Below are 24,709 nucleotides of genomic sequence, written 5' to 3'. Positions count from 1 at the left end.
TTCGTTGATAAGAATAAGTTGCTTTGGGTGCCTTATGTTAACTAGGAGCTCATATTTTTAATTATTTTCCTGTTTAAATGTATTAACTCTTTTCTAAATAATTTGGTATTTTCTGTCATGTTGGATATAAAATAAAGCCACTGCATTTTCATGTAAATCAGAGATCAGCTGGTGATATGTAGTTAATATTTTCAAATGTCTCTCTTGTGGAAATGAAAATTCTGGAATTCAGGGGTTTTTTTCCCCACATATCTAATTTATTTGTTCTCTTTTTATGCTGGTCGGGAAATGAGAGTTCCTTGTAAGCAAGAAGGAAGTTATTTATTCTTTATGTCAGTATTAAAGACCAAATGACTACTCTCCCAAAGATGGCTTGATAATTAATAAATTATCCTTTTATTTACACTTGAGTTTCAAAACCAGTTGTTTCTAACTAGCTCTTTATGCTTGGATAATGAGCCACCTAGTAACCGCTAATAACTAAATCTATGCTTGGATTGCATAATGGATTTGAATGATGTCAGAAGGAGAATACCTGTTTTTTAATGTCAGATAAATTGTGCAGTATTTGCATATTATGCCAAGAAAACAAAATTTAGGTTGGTTTATATGAAATCACCTCTGATTAAGCCATGTAGATTTCTAGTTGGAGTATACACAGTGTTTCTTAAATACATGGAGAAGGGGAGGAAAAAGAAGCTTGGGACTAGATTCTCCAGGTCATTGAAGTTCAAACTGAGGATTTTATATGTGATTCTCTGGATTGCTGAGGGCGTTGAAAATTTTGGAAAGTGGATAGAATAACATGGCTACTTTCTATCGGCTACTCAAAATGCCGCTTCTAGAGAGATCTGTTAGAGGAAGGATATTGAAGTATTTAGGCAAGAGTTATTGCCAGCTCTAAGTTGGATGATGATAGCTTCTGAACTATATTTACTGTCTGTAAACAGTAGTCCGTTATGGGTATAAATTGAAATCTGTGTCAGTAAAAATAAACATTCAAAATGATCTAACAATCAAATCCACCATGACAGCTCTCAGTGTTTATCTGAGAGAAAAAACTGGTAGAAGTACTGAGTTGTTAGTACATTTACATGTATCAGTTGGGCATATTTTCACTTACTAATCATTGTTCTAAATGTGACTGTCCTGCTTACTTTTGCAAAACCCACAGGAGCTTGTGAACCACCAGTTGGGAAATGCTGGTAAAGTGGAAGGTTTTTGGAGACAAACATCCCTGAGTTTGAACCTTGGCTTCAAGATTATGCAACCTTGAGCATATTTCTTAATCTCTCTGCGTCTTAGTTTACTCATCTGTAGGAATTTACCTACCTTGTTATACAAGATGATGTATTGTAGATGACCTAGCACTGAGGTACACTATGTCAATGGAAACATAATTAACGGCAGCCAAAAGTTTTAATCATAGATCTATGTATATTGAGTAACACAATGTCAAGGCACTACAGAGCCGGAAAGAAGGTTTGAGGAGTCATATGCTGTATGTATTTATGAGGCCCCTTCAGCCTTTGAATATCACACTATATACAGTTCTATCTCTGTTTCTCCTGCTTTTACTTCTCATTCCTGATATGCTTAGATATCTTAAAATGCTTAGACATCGCTTTAGATAATTGATGATGTATGAATGTTCCTTCCTTGTCTGTTCCTGTCTGACTTTATGTACCTGAGAAGAAACCTGCAGACACAGAACAGTCTAAATTGCCTTTGTTAATTCATTTCAGTCCTGAGGCTTGGAAAGCTTTTCCATAAACTTCACGCTTTCTCATGTTATGACTCTAATTTGAATAGAACTTAACTATGAGTGAAAATAGAGCACAGTGTTGACTAAAAGCATGTATTTTCCTCTAGGAAGCCCTCGGATGCTCTCCTAAATGATTTTTTGAGTCCCAACATTTTGTTGTTTTTTTTTTTAAGATTTTATTTTTCCTTTTCCTCCCCCAGAGCCCCCTGGTACATAGTTGTATATTTTTAGATGTGGGTCCTTCTAGTTGTGGCATGTGGGATGCCACCCCAGAATGGCCCGATGAGTGGTACCATGTCCGTGCCCAGGATCCAAACCAGTGAAACCCTGGGCCGCTGAAGCAGAGTGCAGGAACTCAACTACTCAGCCACGGGACTGGCCCCCCAATGTTTTATATTTTAGTGATGACTGCTATGTTTAGTTTTGTTCCTTTCCCATAAATGAATGACTTTCAGAATATTGAATGAAACAGTTTCCCAACATGCTTGAAAAACAAATAGAAAGATTTAATAGATAGTGATGTGGAGTTTGAGCGATGGAACAGAGAAATGGATAAATGTAGGTGAGAGAGAGTTCAAGCCTCCAAAACGAACTCTGTGCTGAAACGAGTGTACGTTTATTCAATTATTACTATGGGGCCAAAATTAGGCATTTACTATGAATATATTTTGTAAAATATGAAGCACTGTTTTAATGTTAACTTTTCCTTTTATTATTTTTGATAATCTTTTTAAAACTTCTTTTAAAAGTTTGTGTCTGAAATATTGGTATAGTTAATAGAAGCTATGTTTAGTATTAGTATTAGCATTCATATGTGAGAAAGAACCTCTAGGTACCAGACTTTTGAGAGAATCAACCACCCTTTCCAAGTTCATGTGTTCTTTTTTGGGTGAATTGGTCCTTTAAGCATTTTAACGTGTAATACCTTGACATTTACATAGGAAACTCTGTTGGGGGAAAATTTAAAATTCAGTACCCTTTATTAATCAGCCAGCATTATTATTTTGAAAAAAATTCTTTTCCACCGACTAAAATCATGCAACATAGTACTTCCAGCCTTATACCTGTGTTTAACACTATCCTTCAAAATATGTACTCTCAAAAGTAGAATTATTTGCTGTGCTTTATATAGCTGAAGTTACAAAACACTGTAACTTCTAATAATCAGCTTAATCTGGTTTTTAACTTTTGATGGTTTTGGAACAGGAATTTTTGTTTGAAAGAAAGATTGGCTTGTTAACTGAATTATGCAATTATAAGTAAATGTGGTCACAGCTGCTTTTGATTTCTTTGTTATACACCTGATTGGAAACAAGTTTTTAAAAATATTTTTCCATTTCTTACACTGACACCTAGTGTTCACTATTCCTGATATCTTAAATATTGAATTTTACTTATTAATAGCTATGAATCTAGAATTACATTAAATTTTTTTTAGCAGTGCACCTGTTCGCAGATCGGTAACCCCTATTTTCAACACCAGTGAGAGACAGTTTTTCTAGTTATGTGACACCATCATGAATCAATTGCTTGAAGCTGATTTGGACACCACAAAACTCAAATCAGACAGAATTGCAGAGGGAGTTTTTAAAACCCCAGTGCTTCGTTATGTACACAATTCCTTTAAGTCACAAGTCCAAGGAGATGATTTTGTTTGTGTGCGCTTGGTTCCTGGCTGGTAGAGACAACAAATCCTGCTTGGTCACGGAAGCACTGAAGGTGTGCTGTTGCTGGTCGGCCAGGAGTGAAGCAAGATTGGGTGTTTCTCATCTTTGAAATGGGTGACCTTGCGAACGTGACATGTTTACTGTTTCCTGTGAATTCCTAGGGATGCTTTAAATGCTCCCATCTTTCTAGTAATAAAGTTTAAAGATCTAGATTAGTATCAGATTATCCTTAATTAAGTGAAAATGTATATATAAATTGGATAAAACTTATTTATGGGTAAGCAGTTGTTAAACCAGAAATCTAAGTAGCCCGTGTATATAATGAAATTTATTCATTTCATTTTTTGTATCTTTCATTAAAGTGGGGAATGATATTATTAAATGTAAGATGAAAATTTTTAACTAAGATTGAATGTTTAATTTCTTTAAGTATTTACAAAATCAGTTTTAAAGACTAAATTTCAAGTCATTTCTAATAGAATTTGCTGGAAACTTCAGAACATTTGAATATAGTATCCAAACAAATGTATCTTTCAATGGAATATGATTTTCTCGGATCTAAAAACCAAACATTTTAAATATAGGAGATAACCATAATTGAATTAGATTTTTTTTAATAGTAGTTATGATGGTTTTAGTTAATCTAAGATCTCTGAAAGAAGAACTCCAGCTCTTAAGATGTTGTTTTATAATTCATGTAATATCTTTTCCCAAGATGAGCAAAAAATTTTATTCTTTCTTTGATCCATTCAATAAGTATTTATTTATCATGTACTATTCATATACATTATTTTGGATGCAGGAGATAAGTGTCTAATAAGGTCTTCGTTCATGCTATTTTGGTTAAGAGAAAAGATAATATTAGAGAAATGTAGAAAAAAATTAGAAAAGAATTTTGATGACCATTTCTTAATTTTTGATAACTTCTAGTATGTTTCTCACATGATCCTATTTTGGGTTGAATTTCACTATATTTCTGAATTGATGTTTTCAGGATTATCAAGTTCACCCAAGAAGGAACCAAGTTCTTAGAAAAGAGGTGCCCAGTTTCTTTAATTGTACCCCTAGCGCGTGTGACGTGAAAGGTCTGACAGATGTTTGTCAGATATCACAAAAATGAATAATAAAGGCAACGCTTGTGGAGTGCGTAGTTTTTCCTTGGCTAAAATGGGTTGAAGCTTGTAATTCTGAATGTCAACATATATTTATGTTAAATAAAAATTGGAGCACTAGTAAGTAATGAACATAATACTGTAATTCTGTGTGTATAGATACTTCCGAATATTTAATCATATATGTAAGACTTCCTGTTGTAAGGCAAGACAGAGGAAAATTTCAAATCATATTTTTTCCCTGGTACCTAATGAAAATACATGTATGTTGCATTTTTTTAATTTACAAGTTCATTGGCTTCCATTTTATTCAAATTACTTATTTCATTTAGAAGCCCAGATAAAATTAAAGAAAGGCATCACGTTTGTATGTAATTGAGTGAAAGTTCACCTGGGTTTTCTCCCCCTTCTGTTCTAGATACAAAACTTGGCTGAAACTGCTGAGGTAGGCAGTTGTTTTAGAACAGTTTCTCGTTTAATGTTCTCTCAGGCCCAAGAGTAAAATATTCTGCAGCTACTGCAATTTTATATTGCTACTCTTAAGGTAGAACCCTAATAAAAATAGCATATAATTATGTGGATTCTGATATCATATAAGTAAAACCTTGTCCTCAATTATACTGTATATACAACAGGAGAGTTAGATTGGGTGGGATTGTTAGCCACACAGCGGCTCCATCATTCATTCTTTCATCAAAGGTTTATTGATAAATATGCGAATCGTTGTCTTAGGCATTGGGGATGTAATGGTACGTAAAGTTTCTGTCTTTGTGGGGCTTAGGTTTTGGTGTTCAAGAAAGATAGTAAATAAATGAATAAATAATATCACATAATCTTAACTGCTATGAAGAAAATAATGCAGGATAAGGAAAGTGAGAGGTAAAGTTAGATTACTTCAGAGGAGATGATATTTGAGCCAAAAAACTAAATAATGGGAAGTAGAATACCATGCATGGATCTAGGGGACGAACATTCCAGACTGAGGGAATGGGAAGTGTAAACATGCTGAGACTGGAACATGCTCCAGAAACTGAGAAATATCAGTGTGTTTGGAGTGGAGTGAGTAAGATGGTAGGAGATGAAGTGTGAAAGGTGGACGGGGCCAGGCTATGTAGGCATTTCTCTCTGTGTGTCCCTTTCATTCTGTTTGATGTTATATACAGGACAGGGGTTTTAAAAAGGTTGGATTTACATTGATAGATAAATCATGTTAAGGATTTGAATTTTGTTCCAAATCGGATAGGAAACCACTGAAGTTTTTAAATAGGAGAGTGATTTGTGCTCTGATTTAAGGGTTTTTTTAAGTTTATCTTTTTAGAATTTGTGAAGCAAAAGCACGTCAGTTTTAAAAGTATCTCTGCCCAAGTGAAGTAAACTCACTAATTCTTTTTTTCACCATTCCAACAGTTTCTAAGTGTACAGTACAGTATTTCCAACCACATGTACATGGTTGTGCAACAGATCCCCGAACGCCCCGCACGACTTAAGGTTTTAAAAGCTCGGTCTGCTATTTGTGTGTCTAGGCTGTAGGAGTTTCAGACTCTAACTAGGGATTCTAGCTGAGAGGCTTCTGCAGTGGTTTGTGGTAGCTGGCATTGCTATGGCGGTGATGGTGAGAAGTGGTCCAGTCTGGCTTTATTTTGAAGGTGGCACTGACAGGACTTGCTAGCTGAGTGGCTATTAGATGTGAAGGTATGGAAGAAATCAAGGAAGACCTCTAGAATTTGTATCTGAGCAGCTCGATGAGCAGTGGTTTGTAGCAGAAATTTAGCATTTGATGTTAATCATGTTAAAGTTGAGAAGCCTGTCACATCTAAGTGGAGGAGTCGAGCAGGCAGTTTAATATTTGACTTGAATTCTTGAGAGAGGTTTGTGCTAAAGATAAAAACGTTGGAGTCATTGGCATATAAATGGGATTTAAAATCATAAGATAGGATGAGATCACTTAAGAAGAGAAGAGAGAAGACAGGAGAGTGGCCCCTGGAGGTACTCCACCTTCACAGGTTGGAGGAGGAAGACACAGAAGAGGAGATGGGTGACACCAGGTGTGTGTGGTGTCCTGGTAGCCACATGAAGAGGGTGTTTCAAATCCTGTTGAGAGGTTGACTAAACTGAGGACAGAGAGTTGATTGTTGCATTTGGTAAGATTTGGCAAGAGTAGTTTCAGTTCAGTGGTGAGGACAAAAAGTCTTTTTAGAATTGATGGCAAAGCGACTTGGAGATGGCAAAGTGAAGGCAGAAATAATAGTCAATCTTTGAAGGCATTTTTGCTCTACAAGTACTGTGAACACATGTCCTGGATTGCTTAGGAAGTCCTGGTTTATACCCATCACCCCAACATAAGTATTATCAGCACTCCTTTACTGTCTGAGTAAACTCAGAGATCTGAGATCTGAGAGGATGTGCTACCATGGGAGGATTTTATTGAACCGGATAACTGTTATTCTAATGTGTCTAGTAACATAATTGCTATGGTATAGACTTTAAATTCTGGGAATATGAAGAATTCTAAAAGAACAAAGCAACCGTGCCCCAGTTAAGATACTTTTTTTGTATATTTCCCATTTCTGAACGTGACTTACACATGTACTGTTTCAAATGTGTATTTTAACTACAATTTTCCTAGGTAAACCACAAATTAATGAAGATTATACTTATTTTGCCTTTGTTTAGAAAACAAACCTCCTTCTAGAAACTACCTGCCTTCTAGATAACCACTTTTATGACTTTTTTGTTATTTACTTTTCAATTTGAAATAATTATAGAATCACAAAATGTTGCAAAAATAGTGCAGAGAATTCCTCTGAACCCTCACCCAGCTTCTCCTCATGGTAACATCTTACACAACTACAGTACATTGCCAAAACTAGGAAATTGACATTAGTACAATACTAGTAACTAGGATTCCTCCAGTTTTTACGAGTGTGCATTTAGTTCCATGAGATTTTATCACACGTGGAGATTTGTATAACCACTGCCACAGTCAAGTTACGGAAATTTTCCATCAGCACAAAGAAACTCCCTCATGCTCCTTTTATATTTGTACAGCTCCCTCTAACCCTCTTCCCTGTACCCTAGTAACCACTGGTCTGTTCTTCATCTCTGTAATTTTTGAAATTGAATTATGTAGCGTGTAACCTTGTGAGGTTGCCTTATTAAATTTAGCATAAAGATCTTGAGATCCATCCAAGTTGTTTCAGGTAGCAACAGTGTGTTCTTCTTTATATCTTAGTAATATTCCTTTTTATGGATGTACCACAGTTTTATTTATTTATTCACCTGTTGAAGGACATTTGAATTTTTTGCATACAGGTTTTTCTGGATGTAGATTTTCATTTCCCTAGGATAAATACCATGGATTTGTGATTGGTGGTTTGTATGGGAAGTGCATTTTAAATTCAGCAGTTAGAATCCTCCTGAAAAAATTTAGAAGAAACTGCCAAACTGTTTCCCAGAGTGGCTGTACCACTTTGCATTCTCATTAGCAGTATATGAAAGATCCAGTTTCTGCATATCCTGACCAGCATTTGATATTGTCAGTATTTTTTATTTTAGTCATTCTTATCAGTGTGGTAGTATCTCTGTTGTTTTCACTTGCACTTCCCAAATAGCTAATGATGTGAAACATATTTTTGTCCCTTGTTTACCATAGGTATATCCTCTTTGATGAAGTGCTCAAGTCTTTTGCCTGTTTTTAGTTGGAATGTTTGTTTTCTTACTACTGAGTTTATGGGATTCTTTATTTGTTCTGGATACAAGTTCTTTGTTGGATATGCGATATGCAGATATTTTATCCCAGTCAGTGTCTTGATCCTTTTGTTCTCTGAGCAGAATATAATGACTTGTAAAGCTATAAATGTAGTTTTGCTTGTGTTTACACTTTATATAAATGAAAACTTACAGTGCATATTCTTCTGAGTCTGACTTCTTTTATTCAACATCATGTTTGTGAGATTCATCATGTTATGTGTAACAATAGTTTATTCTCATACTAGATAGCATTCTGTTGTGTAAATTTGCCACAATTTATGTATGCATTTGGGGCCGGCCCCGTGGCACAGAGGTCAAGTGTGCACGTTCCACTTCAGCGGCCCGGGGTTCGCCGGTTTGGATCCTGGGTGCGGACGTGGCAGCACTTGGCAAGCCATGCTGTGGTAGGTGTCCCACCTATAAAGTAGAGGAAGATGGGCACGGATGTTAGCTCAGGGACAGTCTTCCTCAGCAAAAAGAGGAGGATTGGTGGCAGATGTTAGCTCAGGGCTAATCTTCCCTATAAAAACAAATAAATATTTATCCATTTTACTTTTGATAGACATTTGGATTACTCCAATTTAGAGCTATTATTAATAATGCTCCTATGAATATTCTTGAGCAAATATCTTGATGAACATATGCACACACTTTTGTTGGGTATACTTAGGGGCAGAATTTCTGTGTCATATAGTATGCAAAAGTTCAACTTTAGTAAATATTGACAAATAGTTTTCCAGAGTGGTTTTGTCAGTTTACACTGCTGTCAACAGTGTATGAGACTTCTGTTTACTCCTCATACTTGCCATCACTTGGTGCTGCCTTTCCTTTTTTATTTCATTTGTTCTGGTGGGTGTGTATATTGCAATATGGGGGTTTTTTTGTTGTAAAATATAAATAACATAAAATTTACCATCTTAACCATTTTTAAGTGCACAAGTCAGTGTACTAATATTTAACTCTCCATTAGCATTATTTAATATATTGGATTTGCTTTTCTAATACTTTTTTAACATAAGGTAGGTTATTCCTCAAAATGGTTAAGCTATTATTTTGTTTTATAATTTAGACATTCTCAAAAAACAAAATCTGATTTTAAGCCATTCATTTGACTCAACTGTATTGAAATATGAATATCTTTTGTTCGACATTAAGGATACAATGATAGCTAAAAACCTTCTCAGAGTTCACATCCCACAATAGAATCCAATTTGTATTGTGATCATTATAATAGTGTATAAAATATGTAATAGAAAGACATTTAAGCTGTAAAGTGGGCCTTATAATTAGTTATCATTGTATTAGACTAAATCTATTAGGAAAAGTATTCTTTTGGAACCTTCACATTCAATGTTTAGTAAAAAAGAAAAGTGATAGCTGTAGCGAGACAGCGTAGTTTGTTTCACTTATTGTAAAAGCCATTGAGATATTAATTCTTTACATGTAAATACTGCTGAACAAATTGTTAGGGAATATTATATCAAGGATTTTGTTTAAATTAATTTAACTTAGAATCTGCTTAAATGAAATAAATCTTTAAGAGTATGCGACTTGAACTGCAGTACTAAATATAATATCTAGGACAGCTTGAGATGTTGGTTATTTTAAGAATCTAATTCTGCTGTTAAACAGATGATTTCACTGTAATTAAAAATTTTTAATGCAAATATAAAATTAAAGTTATGCCTTCCTGTGTATATTGGAAATAATGGCTTCAGAGGCAATTGGAAGTGTTATCATCTGCGTTGTGCTCAGACCTGAACTCTGATTTGCCAAAATAACGACTCTGTCATTTAGGTAACTGATAATTCTTTATAGGAAAGGGACTTGTTATATCAGCTATGGGAATGAATGAAACAGAAATGCTCACGTCTTTCACAAACATGTACTCTTGTTCGTATGTAGAACACTATAATTTTCTTTATAAAGCATATCTAACTCCTCCAGCATTAACATTGAAGGGTGGATTTCAAAGATCCAGAGTTACAGCTCTTGACTTATCCATCGAGCCTCTTCAACTAGAGACTTTCTTTCTTTTGTCAACCTTGGAGGATTTAGACTTGATATTACAGTGTGAGGGGCAGTTTACCTTACACATGTGTTATAAATACTTCCCTGTCCTTGTACTGAACAAGATCATAGATCCTTTCTATCTATAATAGTCTGTGACTTGGTTTCTTTTCTCATGAACTCAGGTAAGTGAAGTAGAAAACATCCATTTCCTGCCTTAGAGATAATGATAAGCTTTTTACTAAATGTCCTTTATTTCCACTTAAAGTCTGTGTCAGAGTAGATTTACACTTTATAAAATCTTGATTGAAGTGTAAAAGAGAGGGAAAAATGCCAGAAATTAATATCTGAATGGCAGAACTTAATATCTCTCTATATCTGTCATGTGTAAAATACTCAATTTATGCTTTCCCCTTTCTTCAGTATCAATACAGTATTATTTCTGAAAATATTTCTTAAAGTTGCTGCTCAGTTTATATATGAAATTTCATAACAATTCTCATTCTCCAGAAATCCAAAATGGCAGTCAACTCAAAAATCATTTGTACTTAATTTTGGAATACTGTTTTAGACATCTGTGTCAATATGAATGCATCTGATATTTTCTTCCCTTTTTCCTGAAAAAAAAAATTACGAAAGCATAGTAATAGGGACTGACACAGGAAAAGCTAAAATGCTGTTTAGTTCTGCACCACTGGTTCATAACTTCATCCAGCCAAAGTCAGTAATTTGGTCTTTTTCTACAATTGCATGAGCTAGAACTTAAAAAATATAAGTTATGGCAAAACAGAGTCGTATTGAAAACTTGAAGTCAAAACATTTGAAATTTATTTAGTATATATTAGCCAATCAAGTTTTGAACTTAAAGGTTTAGTCATTTTTCTCTCTCATTGAGATTGTCATACAGTGAGTGATCTGTATGTCTTCTCGACTCCTCTGGCACCATCTTCATTTTGCTTTTTACACATGCTCATTGTAATATATGTAAAACTGAGGAAGAAAGTCAAGTTGTTTGAATTCGAACTGATAGCCATTCTGAGATAATATTTATCAACATTTTGATGACCATCCTTTTGCATTTCTCCATATCTACATGTATGGACATAAAAATGTATAATTTTAAAGAAATAAACTATATGTATAGCTGTGGCCACTTTTTTTTTTTGCTTACTCCCATCCCTTCCTACCAAGTACCTACTGTTAGCAACCTGTTATATAGCTTTCCATACCTTTCTCTCTAAATATATAGAGAAAAGTTAAACTATAATAGCAGTCTTTTCTCATTGTTTTACACAACTGAGATCCTTTTACTTAAATTATATATAGTTTTCTGCGTCTTATTTTCATACTTAATATCATGTTAATCCCTCCTTTTTTTTTTCATTGTTTCATAACATTCCAGGGTATGGAATTACCAGGTTTTGTTCAACTATTGAACTTGATGGACATTCACTTCTATTCTAATGTTTTGCTGCTTCAGACAAATAGTGCTGCAGCAGGTATCCTTGTAGTAACACCTTTCCTTTGTGCCAGATGCCCAGGTGGAATTGCTGAACAAAAGTATGTGTTAGCAGATGTTACTAGATATCTCTATAAAAATACTCTTAACCCTTTTATTTGCACCAGTATTGTTTGCCATTAGGAGTTGTGACCACCCTGTAATTTTGCATGTCTGATGATTTATAGTGATGCCTCACCACTACATTGATTTGCGTTTTCCTGACTATTGGTGCAGCGCAAGAACTTTCCACACATCTTCAGCCACTTTATTCATTGCTCTCTGAATAGCCTATATAGCCATATGTAGCTCCCATCCATTCTTCTATTAGATGTTTTTTGTATTTTGTTATTCCTTGGAATTATTATGGTTCATTTGGAAATGGCTTTCCCATCTCTCTATTTAGAATGGTATTTGCTATGGTTCTCATTAATCAGCCTATTATATTTAAGTAGTTTGCTATTATTTTGATATAGCAAATTATATATAGATATATAATTTGTTATAGCAAAATTTGATAGAGCAATTATTTGAATTTGATCAAATTCTATTTCATTATCTATACATATGGTTCTTTTTTTCCTCTAATCTTTTTATGTTTCAGATTGGTAGATTTTCTGAAATTTTAGTGAAAATTTTGAAATTTTAAAAGTTGATGAAATTTTCTTGCATTCTTAGAACTATTGATCATAGTAGATAATTCTTTCGATATATTGCCAGATTCTATTTGTTAATATTTTACTTACTATTTTAATAATTTTTTCTTAGTTACTGTCTTCATCAGATATTAATTTTTAAGGTTATCCTGATTTCACAAAATGAGCCATCATATCTTTGAGTCTGGGATAGTTTAATTAAAGTTGGAATCATCTGTTTTTTAATGGTTAGATTGAAATAATATGTAAATGTTTTCTTGACACTAGAGTCTTTTAAAATCATTGGTCTTTACTAAAGTCTCAGGCTCTTCTAAGGTAGTTGGTCTGGTGATGATTTTTACTTCTAAGGTTAAATTTTATAATTTGCTTTTCTTAGGAAAACTTTTGTTTTTCTTTAGGTTTTCAGATTTGTTGCAGTGGCAGCAATTAATAGTTGCTTAACCCTGCATCCATTCTCAGTTTCTTCCCTATTAACAGAACTCCTGTTTTTGACACAGTGTTGCCCAAAACAGAAGACCATTTTCCAGCCACCCTTGCGGTCAGATATTATGATGTGACAAGTCTTCGAGATTTAGGGGAAGCCTGCTTAAAAGGAGCTACCTTTACTCCTCCTTTTGGTTTAAAACTCCCAAGTGGTGGCTGGAGCTCCGGCAGCCAGCCCGTTTTAAAAATGACTTGAGGATGAAAGCCATGCGCCGGGATGGTGGAGCAGAGTGTGACTTGTAGATGACACTGTAGAGCTGTCATAGCAGCGCTAGACTACCTACTTTGGGACCTTTTTTTTTTATAAAAGAAAAGCTTCCATTTTGTTTAAAATGCTGTTATTTTGTGTTATTCTTTGATATGCAGTTCAACTTAGTCCTGACTAATACAGTAGCCAAAGATTTGTGTTTAGTGCAAGACTACTCTTTGCTACCCAGATCTATTCAGTTCCTGAGCTCAGATAATGACAGTTAAGACAGGATGTTCTGATAGCTCAGCATACCGCTCTGTCAGAATCTGCTTGTTTCTGAGTTTCTGATCGTGAGAACTTTATCGGAAAGTTTATCCTAATTGATTTTGTTTCTACATTTGAATTATGAAAGTTTAAGTAAGTAATTGTTTTCTTTTCTTCCATACCTGTGGAATAGTCATTTCTTATATTGCCTATGCTTATTCTCTTTCTTTTATTCCTTAATTACTCTCCACGGGAGTTCATCAATTTTAGTGGTCTTTTAAAAGAATCAGCACTTGGATTGATGTATTAGTTCTATATTGTTTTTTCTGTGTTCTCTGTGATAAATTTCTTCTTTTATCCTTGTTTCTCGTTCTGGTTTATTGTATTGTTCTTTGTTCCCTCATTTCTCAAGATTAGAGCTAGGTTTACTCATGTTTTGTCTTTTACCAGTAAGTAACTAGATTTATGGCTATTAATTTTCTCATAATTACAGTTTTAACTGTGACCCATAGCTCCCTGTTTTCATTTGCTATCCATGTAATTTTCAGTAAGAGGTTTGATTTCTTCTTTGCTCCATGGAGAGTGTGCCAAGTATTTGAGTGCTTTTACACCCATTTTTCATTTCTAATTTTGTAGCAATATGAACAGAGAATATAGCTTTTACATTTTGTATATTTAACAGTTCAAATTGTGTGCATGTATGTATAGCCAAATACATGGTCACTTCTCCTTTCTGTTTTGTAGACATAAGAAAAAATTAAGACTCTTTATTCAAGGGATGTAAGAATGGATGGAGATATGTGTGTGTGCACTTATGTACACATACAAACATAAAATACACACATATGCTTATAATTTCAATTTATCTATATCTTTATTTACTTTATTCTAATAGATTTGGCCAGTTCTGAGAGAGATGTATTGAAAACTACCACTTCACTAAGCTCTTGAATTTCTAAGATTTTATATTATATAGTTAGCTTCTGTCTTATTTGAATATACAGGTTTGCATCTGTTATATCTTCATAAATTATTTCTGTTATTACATAACCTGTATTTCCTATATTAATATTGTTATCTTTTTTATTCATATTTTCTGGTATTTCTTCATTCATCTCTTAGTTTTAGGAATACTTCTTTTAAATAAGATGTATATTTATTTTTAAAGCAAATCTGACAGTCTGTTTTTTAATGAGAAGTTTCAGCTATTGCAAATTTTGTTTAACCTATTTTTTCTTACATTATATTTTTTCTTACAATATTAATTTTATGTTTTCTTTTTCCTTATTCGTTAATTTTATCATGTTACCATTCATGTGTTTTTTTCTCCTTGTTAAATTTTGAGTTTTCCTATACTTTTACATTCACCAATAGTTACTTTTCCTTTCTTGGCACTAACCGTCAAATGTATTTTTCTGCCAACAGTCTTATAGGGGTTTTTAATGTAGTGTACCAGTTTATTTGGAATGCACTGGGTGTGCTGGATCGGGATGTCTGTTTATTTCCCCAGAGTAGGGAAGTTTTCAACTATTATTTCTTCAAATAAGGTTCTGCCCCTTCGTCTCTCATTCTTCCTTCTGGAACCCCTATAATGCAAATATTGGTCTGACTGGTGGTGTCTCGTAAGTCCCTTAAGCTATCTTCACTCTTTTTCATTCTTTTTTTCTTTTTGCCCCTCTGATTGAATTAATTCCACTGCCCTGTCTTCAAGTTCTATGATCCTTTCTTCTACTTCATTTAGTCTAATGTTGAACCTTTCTGTTGAATTTTTCAGTTCAATCATTGTATTCTTCAGCTCTATGATTTCTGTCTTGTACTTTTCTTATATTTTCTATTTCTTTGTTAAAATTCTCACTTTGTTCATTCATTGTTCTCCTGACCTCAGTGAGAAATTTATGACCATTAGTTTGAACTCTTTATCAGGTTAATCATCTATCCTGTTTCGTTAAGGTTTGTTTCTGGAATTTTATCTTTTTCTTTTGTTTGGAACATACTTCTTTGCTTCTTGATTTTTCTTCACTCTCTGTGTTGATTTCTGCACATTAGATAAAAGAGCCATCTCTCCCAGTCTTGATGGAGCAGTCTTGTGTAGGAGATGAACCTTATCATTTAGCCTGGCCCTAGCTGTTGGTTGTTTCTCAAACCTTTGTGATTTTCTAAGCTGCTTTCTTTGTTACTGTCTCCCAGTAGTTGAGTGTGTGCGAAGACCTAGTTCAATGTAGGTATTTTCTTATTCACCCATTGTGTAGAAGTCACTCATCTAGTTTCTAGATTTCTTTTAGAGGGAATTACTCCATGTGTAGCTGTAGATTCTTGTGTCCATGGGAGGAATTGAGTTCAGGAGCCTCCTGTGATGCCATCTTGGATGAAACTCCTTGTATGTCTTCTTTGGTGAGGTTTAAGTCTTTGGCCCATTTTTTAATCAGGGTGTTTGTTTTCTTGTTATTGAATTTTAAGAGCTTTTTGTATACTTTGAATAACAATCCTTTATCTGATATGCCTTTTGCAAATATTTTCTCCCAGTCTGTGGCTTGTCTTTTCATTTTCTTGACAGTGTCTTTCAAAGAGCAGAAATTTTTAATTTCAATGAATGGCAGTTTTTTAGTTATTTCTTTCATGGATTGTGCCTTTGGTATTGCATCTAAAAAGTCGTTCCCAAACCAAAGGTTATCTAGATTTTCTCCTATGTTATCTCCAAGGAATTTTAGAATTTTACATCTTACATTTAGGTCTGTGATCCATTTTGAGTAAATTTTTGTCAAGAGTGTAGGGTCTGTGTATAAATTCACTTTCTTGCATAAGAATATCCAGTTTCAGCATCATTTGTTGAAAAGCCTATATTTTTTCTGTTTTATTGCCTGTGTTCCTTTGTCAAATATATTTGGAAATATAGTTGAATATATTTTTGTAAGTCTGTTCTTTGGCTCTCTGTTCTGTTCCATTGATCTGTTTGTCTCTTCTTTTGCTAATACTACACTGTCTTGATTACTGAAGCTGTATGATAAGTCGTGAAATCAGATAGTGTCAGTCCTGTGGCATTGTTCTTCTCCTTCAATATTATATTGGCTTATTCTGGTTCTTTTCTCATATAATCTTTAGAATCAGGTTGATATCCACAAAATAACTTGCTGGGATTTTGATTGAGATTGTATTGAATTTATAAATCAATTTGAAAGAACTGACATCTTGACAATATTGAGTCTTCCTATCCATAGACATGGAATATCTCTCCATTTATTTAATTCTTCTTTGATTTTGTTCATCAAAGTTTTTCTCATATAGATCTTTTGTGTATTTTGTTAGATTTATACCTAAGTATTTCATTTGGGGGGAGGGCTGATAATGTAAATGGCAGTGTGTTTTTAATTTCAAAATACTTATTCATTATTGGTCTATAGGAAAGCAATTTTGTTTATATATTGACTTTGTATCTTGAAACCTTGCTATAATCACTTTTTAGTTTTGGGGGACTTTTTGTGGATTCTTTAGGATTTTCTACATAGATGATCATTTCATCAGTGAATAATAACTGTTTTTATTTATTTCTTCCTGGTTTGTATCCCTTTTATTTCTTCTTCTTTATTGTGTTAGAAAGGACTTCCAGTACTATGTTGAAAAGCAATGGTGAGAGGGAACATCCATGCCTTGTTCCTGATCTTAGTGGGAAAGCTTCTAATTACTCACCATTAAGTATTATGCTAGGTGTAGGATTTTTGTAGATATTCTTTATCAAGTTGAAGAAGCTCCTTCTTTTCCTAGTTTCCTGAGAGTTGTTTTTTTTTAAATCATGAATGGGTGTTGAAATTTTGCCAAATGCTTTTCCTGCATCCATTGATATGATCATGTGATTTTTCTTCTTTAGTCTGTTGATGCGATGAGTTACATTAATTGATTTTGAATGTTGAACAGTCTTGATACCTGGGACTAGTTCCACCGGTCATGGCCTGTAATTCTTTTCATACGTTGTTGGATTCAGTTTGTATTTTTTTGAGGAGGAGTGGATTTTGCATCTATGTTCATGAGAAATATTGGTCTGTAATTTTATTTACTTGTAATAATCTTTGTCTTTTTTTTTTAAAAAAGGATTTTATTTTTCCTTTTTCTCCCCAAAGCCCTTTAGTACATAGTTGTATATTTTTAGTTGTGGGTCTTTCTAGTTGTAGCATGTGGGATGCTGCCTCAGCATGGCCTGATGAGTGGTGCCATGTCCATGCCCAGGATCCGAACTGTCAAAAACCTGGGCTGCCAAACCACTCGGCCACGGGGCTGGCCCCTGTCTGGTTTTATACTAAGGTAATGCTGGCCTCCTTGAATGAAGTAGAAAGTATTCCCTTTGCTTGTATCTTCTATGAGAAATTGTACAGAGATTGTGTTGGTATAATTTTTCCTAAAATGTTTGGTAGAGTTCACCAGTGAACTCATTTGGTCTGGTCTTTTCTGTTTGAGAAGATTATTAATTATTGATTCCATTTCTTTAATACATGTAAGTCCTACTCAGAGTTTCTATTTGTGTGTGTGTGTGTGTGTTTTGGCAGATTGAATCTTTCAAGGAATTGGTCTGTTTCATCTTTGTTATCAAATTTGTGGGCATTGACTTGTTCTTAGTTGTTCCTATATTATCCTTTTAATGTCCATGGGATCTGTAGTGATATTCTCTCTTTCATTTCTGATATTTGTAATTTCCATCCTCTTTTTTTAAATTATCCTGGTTAGAATCTGTAGTATTCTTGGCAGTATGTTTCTTCTATTTCAAGAATCTTTAATAGTCTTCTCATCAATGTCTATTTAGATTTAATCATATTTAATCAATTCTAGCAAAGTTCATTTTTTGCCCCTATTTTCTCCTCTTCTACTTCAATTCAGATGTCTCTGTTCTAATTAATCTGTTACTTGGCTAGAGTTTATTCCTGAATTTATCACTTAGATAGGGTAATGTGGGAAATATATTTGCATCTTTTGCATATTATAAATATTTTCCATTACTCTGTGGAAGAATAAAATAGATTTGTGGTTTTGAAAATGAATCTATATCTATCACCATATACTATATGTCTAAATATTTAAAAGTTATTAATCAATCTAATTGTTACATGAAATATGTTCCATCCTCTACCTTGACAAATATCTTTTGAACAACCTGGACTGCCAGGCTCAAAATTAGAATCTGACTTTACAGAGTTTCACATTGGAAAGTTGTGGCAGCCTCCACTTCATCCCCCTTTTCTACTTGACCCCTAGCTCCATGGCGAAGAGACTCACATACATGTGTGTGGATACCCCAGCCCTCACATCCAGCGTCAAGCTTAGGGGTACATGCACTCATAGAATGGTCCGACCTTAAGAAGATATCCCCTGTGAAAAACCCACTCATATCCTGGAAGTAGAAGATTTGAAACTGAGCAGGAAATTGTAAGGTTCTAGGGTATGGACATAGGCTCTGAGTAGACCTGCCTCCCTGTCCCCATGGACTCTCCCCTCCAGGGAATTCCTCTGAACTCTGCCGGTGAAAATCCTGATTCTCTTTTCTCTTGATAAATCTCTGATGTTCCTCTGTCGATGACCCAGTTGACTGCCCCGGGGCTCCCTGACGCTGCTTTCTCTTTGAGTTTGGAACCTCCCAGGAGTTGCTCCTACTTTTTGGACAGTCCTCTCTTTCTTATGTTTTGGATTTTGATTTTTCTCAACCAATCATCCATTCATCTAATTCTGTTGAATTTCTATCTTTTAGGAATTCCTCAAAGTTTTGGCCCACTAATTCAATTCTTTATTTTCCAATTGTTTTTGATGTATTATTTTTTCCCCAAAATACACATTTTTTTAATTTATGAAATTTTAGGCAAAAAGAAAAGTTGAAGCATGAGTATTTTTTATCTATATTTGTCTTTGTGTTCATTTCATTCTTCTACTGATAATATGACATTTGATTACATAAGTGAAAAAAGGTTTTTTTTTTTTAGTTAATTTGTTTTTAGCGTTCCCCCATACCACCATTGCACTTGGCCCTGCAGAAATGCAGGAGTTTATTCTTTTATTCTATGAACATTTCTTCCATATCTACTATAAGCAGAATCATGCACTAGATACTGTATAGGATGACTTCTACCTTGCCAGACAGATTACAGATTCTGAAATGAATATAGTACTAAGGAAGATGTAATGTTGTGTGAGATGTTACAGTGACTCAGTGAGGGAGAATGAGTTCTTCCTTTAAGAATCAGGGAAAACCTCATGAAGGAAACAATTTTTATTCTGGACTAGGAAATAGTGATGTCCAGTCTCATACAGATTGGAAATAATTATGGAGTTATATAGTAAAAGGTATAGGTAGGAGAACAGTTCGAGAAAAACAAGTAGTTCATTTTCAAGGGAATGTCGCATACATGGAGGAACAAAGGGAAATAAAAATTTAAAACTACCAGACCATATTTAATAGAAATGGAGAGCCTTTTAAGGTTTTGAGCTTATCTTTCAGTTGCTGTTTTTAGATCATAACCTAATATCAGTACATAGAATAGTTTGGGGCAGAGAGACTACTGCTCGGGGCCCTCCTAGCAGACTGAGCATCTGGACTGTCAGGGCTTGACAATAGGTTGGATGGCTACAGGACGCGGAATGGAAGGGGAGCAGACCTTTCATTCCGAGCTGATTATTTTCCTCAGTAGGCTGCAACTTAATCATCTTGACAGGATAAAAGAACTAATAATAAAAAGTATTGATTTAAATTTTTAAAATGTTTGGCAATGTATGCTAAATATAACCTTATTTCACTCTATTAGTGAAAAAGCATTTTGATGCTAAAGAGTCTTTGACTTTGCTGGTCAGTGTAAGTTGAAAAGAGCCTATTTGTTTCATAGAAAACATCAGAATCTCTGCCCAAGTTGTTTTTGCCTTTGTACAGTATATTCTTTATGATATCAGACATAGTAACAGGAAGAACATCTCCATCTGGTAATCATTACCTGTAGCTTGTATGTGTCTTCTGGAAGTTAACTTTTAATGTTAAACAAAGGAAGCTGATCAAAACCAGCTGTAAAACCTTTGCATAGTTCATATTTTATACAGTCAGCATTAGGTTACCATTCACGTGACTGCACGTCTGAAGTTTAAAAAAAAATAAGGTAAATCTTTTCCTTTTATTAAAATTAATGTAATCCTGATTTTATAGTTAACACAACTTTAATTGTTTCCCTGTTTGGCAGGAAAATTTAATGCAATTGGCATCACTATGTATGTATTTTACACACCTTGGAGAAATAATGGCTCATTTACTGACTATATATGCCACAATTAATATATTTTGGATGCAGTCAAAATAAAAACAGTAAGTTGAAATATAATTTTCTAATTTAAAATTATGGGTTTAATAAATGTAGAAACTTGCCAGCTAAACACATAACAGACCATTAACTATATTATGTGAACTAATTATATAGATATTGAAAATTACTCTAGTTATACCCCCTTTAACACATGGCATTTATTATAATCCTAGGTACATGCAAACATAGTAATTTTAGATCATTATTATTTATGATAAGAAATGACTCAGAGAATTTTAAATCAAGAAGACTTTTTTTTCCTTCCCTTAATTGAATTTAGAAGAATGATGAAATTTGGAAGAATCAGAACATTTTAGGCAGTGTTTTATGTACTGCTGGTACATTGTGTGTGTTAAATAATAATAGTTTCTTCTGCCTGGAGCTGGAGTTGTAATACAAATATCAATTTTGAAATCACAAAGAAGCACATGAGTTTATAACAGCACATACTTTTGAAAGATCTGTAACAACAGTATGGAGGATTTGCTAGCGTGAGATAGAATTTCATAACTAGAAAATGCACCAGATAACGTCGTGACGCAGGCATAACAATCTGGGCAGAAGACAGTAAGCATTTCGCTCCCAAAGAAATATTTTGAAACTCAATGGTTGTTTTGCAAGTGATTAACAATGTTTTGTTGGAAATGTTCTAGTCTGGAGAAGCCTCAGTATTGCTCACAAATACCGTGTAGGCGGCAAAGCCAAGGACAGTTCTGACCGTCCAAGTGTAGCAGCAATATCAAGTGTGACCATATCTGGTATCAGTGTGCACTGTGGTAAGGTGCTTTGCTCAGGCCTTGGTTAATATCAAGCTTTAGGGAGGTATTCTAAAATGGGCAAGCACATAAATGTGGAGTAATTGATAGCAAACATTAATAATTTTTAAAATATTGTAATTGTTTTCATTTCTGCAAGTAGTGGCATACTCTATTTTTAAAAGATATGGGATCTTAATTATATGCTGAAAAGGCACTGAACCATATTATCATCTGAGAATTGACAAGTATCATTGCTTAGGAGGGAGATTTAGAGAATGCTTTACTTCAGTCATACCATTTGTATGGGAACATTTAAGTCAATTTAAGATACATTCATTTTTAACAACAATTGAGAGCACCTAGCACATGCTGCAAACTCAGTATATTTCTGTTTATTAAATTATTTATTGTACAAAGAAGGCTTGGTTAGTTAACTGTAACACTTTTTCTTAAAGATATAAAAATAAAAGCATATTTGAAATATATGTAAATATACATATTTGTAAATATAAAATTAGCACAAAAAATGCACAGATTTTAGTTGCTCAATTCCGGGAGCTTTGACAGTTCTACACTCCAGTGCAATCACCAGCCCAAACAAGAAATAACATTTCCATTACTTTGGAAAATTCTTCTTTCCGGTCACAACCTCCTCACTGCCCCTGGGTGCTTTCTGTCACCATAGATTAGCTCCTGTCCTCGGCTTTCATATAAATGAAATCATAGAGAGTGTACTCTTTTATGTCTAGCTTCCTTGGATTTCTTAGTCTTTTCGTATTGTATGTTCTAGTGGGTATGCGGTATTACCTCACTGTGATTTTTACTTCTATTTCCTTAATGACAAATGATATTTAACACTTTTGTGTGTGTGTGTGTGTGTGTGTGTGCTTACTGGCCATTTATTCATCTCACTTTGTTATGTGTCTATTCAGTTTTTTTACCTGTTCTTATTGAGTTATTTATAATTTCCATGTTTTGTCCAGCAAATCTTTGTGTACCCAAGGTCATGAAGATTCTTTCAGGTTTTCTTCTGATATTTTTATTTTTATGGATTTTATGCTTAAATCTGTGATCCACATTGAATGAATTTTTATGTATGGAATGTGATATGTATTAGAGCTTATTTTTTCCATCCAGTTGTTTCTGCAACATTTGTTACCCATGTTGCAGCAACATTTTTGGGATTGAATAAAGGACCATGTGAGTTGTTTTTTTTTTAATTTGAGTTCATAATAGTTTACATCATTGTGAAGTTTCAGTTGTACATTATCTCTTGACTGTCACCACATAGGTGCTCCCCTTCATGCCTTGTGCCCACCGCTATCCCCCTTCCCATGGTAACCACTGAACTGTTTTCTTTGTCCATGTGCTTGTTTATATTCCACATATGAGTGAAACCATCTGGTGATTGTCTTTCTCAGGCTGGCTTACTTTGCTAAGCATAATTCCCTCCAGGTCTTTTCCATGTTGTTGCAAATAGGATGAATTTGTCTTTTTTCTGGCTGAATAGTATTCCATTGTATATATATACCACAGCTTTTTTATCCAATCATCAATCAGTGGGCACTTGGATAGTGTCCACGTCTTGGCTCTTGTGAATAGTGCTGCAATGAACATAGGTACATATGTTACTTTGGGTTGTTGCTTCCAAGTTGTTTGGGTAGTTACCCAGTAGTGGGATAGCTGGGTCATATGGTATTTCTGTTTTTAGTTTTTTGAGGAATCTCCATACTGTTTTCCACAGTGGCTGCACCAGTTTGCATTCCCACCAGCAGTGTATGAGGATTCCCTTTTCTCCACACCCTCTCCAACATGTGTTATTTTTAGTCTTAGTGATTATAGCCATTTTAACAGGCATAAGGGGATATCTTAGTGTAGTTTTGATTTGCATTTCCCTGGTGATTGGTGATGTTGAACATCTTTTCATGTGTTTATTGGTCATCTGTATATCTTCTTTGGAAAAATGTCTATTTTTTAATCGGGTTGTTTGGTTTTTTTGTTGTTGAGTTGTCTGAGTTCCTTATATATTATGGAGCTTAAGCCCTTATCAGATATATGATTTGCAAATATTTTCTCCCAATTGGTGGGTTGTCTTTTTGGTTTGATCCTAGTTTCTTTTGCCTTGGAGAAGTTCTTTAGTCTGATGAAGTTCCACTTGTTTATGTTTTCTTTTGTTTCCCTTGTCTGAGAAGACATGGTATTCAAAAAAGAACCTTTTAAGTTTGATGTCAAAGAGTATACTACCTATATTATCTTCCAGAAGTTTTATGGTTTCAGGACTTATCTTCAAGTCTTTGATGCATTTTGAGTTTATTTTTCTGTATGGCGTGAGATAATGGAAGGACCACGTGAGTTTGAAATTATTTGTACAGTTCTTCAACATATCTCTTCCCTTAGCTCCTTTGAATTTACTTGTAGTTTGTCTATTAGTGAATCCACTAAACTATACCTGCTACAGCATTTCAACAAGTTGGTGTCACCATGCATTCCAGTTTTCTGTTCTCTTGCATAGGGTACACTCATAGACCAATTACTTCTGTTTGTCAGTATGGAATGACCTTTGGTGAATTTGACCTTTGGTGAACTTCTATCTTAGACATCTCCCCACAATCTCACTTTGTCTGTTTCTCCTCCTCTTCTCAAAGCTAAATGTAAAGACGTGAACCACAGTACCTCACAAAACAGACTATAAGATCTTAAATATTTTCTGAAACTATTTCGCAGAGTTTTTAGAACATGATGCCACTAACATGTTATGGATATGGTAGTGTAATGTAATGGTTGAGGCCCAACGGCTTTCTATGTAAGATTTATAGGGTTCTGTATTCATTTTAGGAACACATTTTGTTGACTCCCATCAGTGAAGTTATTAAAAGGTTGATTTTTAGTTTTTCAAATTAAATAATCTATTTTGTTGAGGAGTCTATTTTCACCCTAGACTGACTTATAAACTAGAAGGCCTATTTATTGACTGATTGATTGATTGATTGAGGAAGATTGGCCCTGAGCTAACATCTGTTGCCAATCTTCCTCTTTTTCCTTGAGGAAGATTGTCGCTGAACTAACATCTGTGCCAATCTGCCTCTATTTTGTATGTGGGATGCCGCCACAGAGTGGCTTGACAAGCGGTGCTAGGTCCATGCCTGGGATGTGAACCTGTGAACCCCCTGGCCACTGAAGCAGAGTGCATGAACTTAACCACTATGCTACTGGGGCAGCCCCCCGCCATTTATTAAT

At 34.4% G+C, this 24,709-nt stretch overlaps 1 protein-coding gene across 25 annotated transcripts in view; it reads left to right on the top strand.

Annotated features, from left to right (window-relative positions):
* Positions 1 to 24,709, top strand: part of SUPT3H (SPT3 homolog, SAGA and STAGA complex component) — a 465,747-nt gene that overhangs the window by 252,416 nt on the left and 188,622 nt on the right. For 6 of the 25 annotated variants that reach the window (XM_070586133.1, XM_070586134.1, XM_070586132.1 and 3 more), the window contains exon 1: positions 13,359 to 13,548. The exons of 18 other annotated variants lie outside the window; for them this stretch is intronic. The gene's annotated coding sequence lies outside the window, so the exon portion shown is untranslated. Of the gene's footprint in view, positions 1 to 13,328; positions 13,549 to 24,709 lie in introns of those variants that run through there. One more of the 25 variants, XM_070586124.1, reaches the window with a different exon arrangement.

Source organism: Equus przewalskii, chromosome 19, assembly GCF_037783145.1.
Source record: "Equus przewalskii isolate Varuska chromosome 19, EquPr2, whole genome shotgun sequence".
In the NCBI taxonomy this organism is placed as follows: Eukaryota; Metazoa; Chordata; class Mammalia; order Perissodactyla; family Equidae; genus Equus; species Equus przewalskii.
Note: the sequence above shows the minus strand (reverse complement) of the source record. Positions and strands in the feature narration are given on the sequence as shown.